This window comes from Aphelocoma coerulescens, chromosome 3 (genome assembly GCF_041296385.1).
Source record: "Aphelocoma coerulescens isolate FSJ_1873_10779 chromosome 3, UR_Acoe_1.0, whole genome shotgun sequence".
Taxonomy (NCBI): domain Eukaryota; kingdom Metazoa; phylum Chordata; class Aves; order Passeriformes; family Corvidae; genus Aphelocoma; species Aphelocoma coerulescens.
In genome coordinates, this window is record NC_091016.1 from 28,715,096 (window position 1) to 28,718,430 (window position 3,335).

General features: G+C 49.5%; 1 long non-coding RNA gene across 1 annotated transcript; it reads left to right on the forward strand.

Moving 5' to 3' along the window:
* Positions 1–2,020: 2,020 nt before the first annotated feature.
* On the forward strand, positions 2,021–3,106 carry LOC138107846 (uncharacterized). The gene is made up of 2 exons (XR_011149733.1): positions 2,021–2,141; positions 2,834–3,106. It is a non-coding gene; the product is annotated as an uncharacterized lncRNA (long non-coding RNA).
* The last annotated feature ends 229 nt before the right edge of the window (positions 3,107–3,335 follow it).

Consider the following 3,335-nt stretch of genomic DNA (forward strand, 5'->3'; position numbering starts at 1 on the left):
TTGACTCCTGTAGCATAATTATGTTAATGTCAAATGAGTCACAGGGAAACAGAAAACTTTTATCAGTGCCAGTTTCAGAATGCTCCTGTTGGCATGATAGAAGTAGGTTAGGGGATTTAGGGGAAAAAACAACTTTCATTTAATGAGTGATATGAAATTATCATAATAATTACTCACAAGGAAGCTTATGTGACAATCGAACTCAGATTCACTGAAACATAAAATTAGTAAGAAAATAGCCGGCCTGATTATTATAAGAGCAAGAATGAAAAACACTGAATTTTTAAACAATTACTTTTCCAAGAAAACTTCAGATATCTTTTGCACATAAACAGCTTTTCACATTCATTATTTAGTTTCAATGGCAGTAAGTGATTTATTTAAATTGACATCTTAATTAGATTGCATTTCAGAGCCAAACTCCTCTGATATTTTATGAATTTTACCTCTTTCTTGGTTCAGATAATACTAGTGATCAGCTAAGAAAAAAAAAAAAAAACAGCTCATATGTGGATCATAATGCAAAAAGCCAAAAGCCCTTCAACAAGCTAAAAGTTCTTATAACATATCTTGTCCTAGCTTAAAGCAGACAGGGCCAATGAGAGCAGAATTCATTCCCGAGTTTAAAGACAAGGGGACAAACATCTGTGACACACTGGCTATCTCAGGGCTAAGCTGCAGCACTTCTTTTCTTCTGGAACATACAGAGGCAAGTTCCTCTGGTATTTCCCTACCAGGATTTTACATGCTCAAACATATATCAATATTCCCATGTGCCATCCTGATGAATAGGATTTACCACCTGAATGTGAAGGGAAGCTTTTTTTTTCCCCCGATGGCTGAAACATCATTCTCAGAACACAAGAGTTTTAGTATTCTGACAGATTCCACTGTGCTATTTAATAAAAAGGCTCAAAAGTAAGCAAAAGGCAAAAGCTGAATTGAAAAGCATAAGCATATAATTTTAGTCGGAAAAAAAAATCACCTAGGGCAATGTAGTAAAAATCTCTCCTTGATAAATAACTGCATTTACATCAATGTTCTATTTGAGAGGGAGACAAGACTTACATTTCTCTGGGAGCTCCATCCCTCTGAGCATTTCCCCTTCATCTGCTGACTTCTCATCTCATGCCTTTTCTGACTTCTCTCCACTTATCCTAGAAACTGTTAATAAATTAAATCTGCCATGTCCTATAAGAAACCAACTGTTGTTACTAAATTAAGTGGGAATATAAGGTCATGCCATAGGTGACTAAGTACCCCCCAGATTTCCCTACGAGCCATGATCTAAATATGATGGTACAGCATCATCTCGACCTTATAGTGAGTGAGGGGCTTTATTTCAGAGCACATCCCCGACCCAGAGATAACCTACTTTGGACAACACCTGTAGTTTGAAACCCTCAGCTCTTGGCTGAGTTAAAATTGTGTTTTATTATGTAAAATAGTTCATGCCTAACACATCAGTAGAAATCCTTTACTTGTAGCATTTGGTTCTTTTGTGTTTCGCGTGGGAACATACAGGAAATACACCAAGGCATTCTTTCTTTGTAAATTACCATCGTTTTATTAGTGATGTGCGTTTGTGGATTGCCCCACGGAGGCGACCAGACGCTGTCCGTGCGCTGCTGCTGCCCCGGGCAGGACCCGGTGTTTCCCTTCTCCCCGTGCCCGCACCGGGACAGCGCTCTGGGGAAGCGCAGCGACAGAGCCGGGAGCAGTGATGGAGAGAACCGCTCCGGAGCACACGCGGGGAGCATCGCCCGGGGCCAGAACCGCGCGGGAGAGCCGGGGCAGGCCCGCCCCGGGCTGCGGCTGACACCCGGGCCCGGGGAGCCGGGGCCCGGCCCGGCGGAGCCGCTTTCCCCGGCAGCCCCTCCCTGGGGCCGGCACCGGGCGGTGTGCGGGGCTCGGCGCGGCCCGCGCCCCCCCGGCCCCGCAGCTGCGCCCGTCCGTCAGCGCCGCCCCCCCGGGCGGGGCCGCCGGGCGCTGCCCCTTTAAGGCAGCGCAGCCCCGCGCGCATTCCAGCGGCCGCGTCACCGTTCCGGGAAGCGAGTGGCGTCATCCCGCCATCCCTCCCGCCGGCCATCCCGCGGCGGCGGGGCGGGCCCTGGGGAACAAAGGCGGGATAAAAATAGAAGGTGAGAGAGCGCGGGGAGCGCCGTGCCCGGCGGGCGGGGCCGCGCTCACGTCGCCGGTGACGTCACGGCGGGCGCGCGCCTGCGCGGCCCCGCGCGGCTATTGATAGGCGCTGCCGGGTGGGAGCCGGGCGTGGTGACGTCATGCGGGGCCGCGCGTGCCGCGTCATGTCACGGCCCGTCGCGTGCGGCTCGGGCTCCGCGTCCCCCTCAGGATTCCGGGGGTGAGGAGCCGCCTCCCTCAGGGGACAGCGGGGACCCTGCGGATGGGCTGGCCTTGGAGGCACGGCGGGCGGCAGCTCCCGGGGACTGATGGCTCTTGAGACAGCGAGAGCGTTCTTTGTGCCGTGCCGTGGATTCGCTTTGATTTGGCACCAGCAAGGGAGCCAGGGCTAAATTTCCCTTTGCGGGGTGCTGAGTGAAAGAGTAACTCTGTATCGCACTGCGAGCGAGGGCAAACAGCGAAGCGTTCTCCTCTTGCTCCGTGCTGTGCTCTCCCAGTAAAGAAAAGCAATGCATTACCCCGGGGGATGGTTTCTACGCCCACTGGAACGTGACATTCCCCACAATTAATTATTACATAAGTACCATGTCAAGGATGCCATTGATATTACGGTCGTTCTCTCAACTACAGCAATGACAGCAGTAGCTTATATCTAGAGTCTTAAAAGGATGCTGGTTCATTTCTGTTCCAGCTGCCAAGTCCGTCTCTCAAGAGCAGCCTGAGGATGTTCCGTAGCCTTGGTGGTCGTGGACTCTCTGTGAAGAAAGACTGAAGCCTGGGACTGTTTACACTCTCCTGCTGCAGCTGGCCTTGTCTTTTTTCTAAGAATCAGATAATGTGAAAGGATATTGGGCCACATGTGTAAGCTTTTAATAGTAGTATTTGGTAGACAAGGCTTACACTCTTTACTGTAACTCTTTGTATTTCAGTACTGAGTATTAAAAAGCTGCTGCGTCCTCTTTGATCCCTTCTGAATGGTGTCTGGGATGGTTTGTGGTTTGGTTGGGGTTTTTTTGTGAAGTTGTTCATAAAAGTCAATGACTGTGTGTCTGTCTCCCAAAGCTGTTGCTTTCTCTAGACAGACCAGACAGCAAATAGATCTCTAATTAGAGATGGCATCTTCCCAGACTGTTCATGTTCCATGAAAATGTGGTGGACCATCTGAAACTAGGAACTATATCATCAACAAGTAA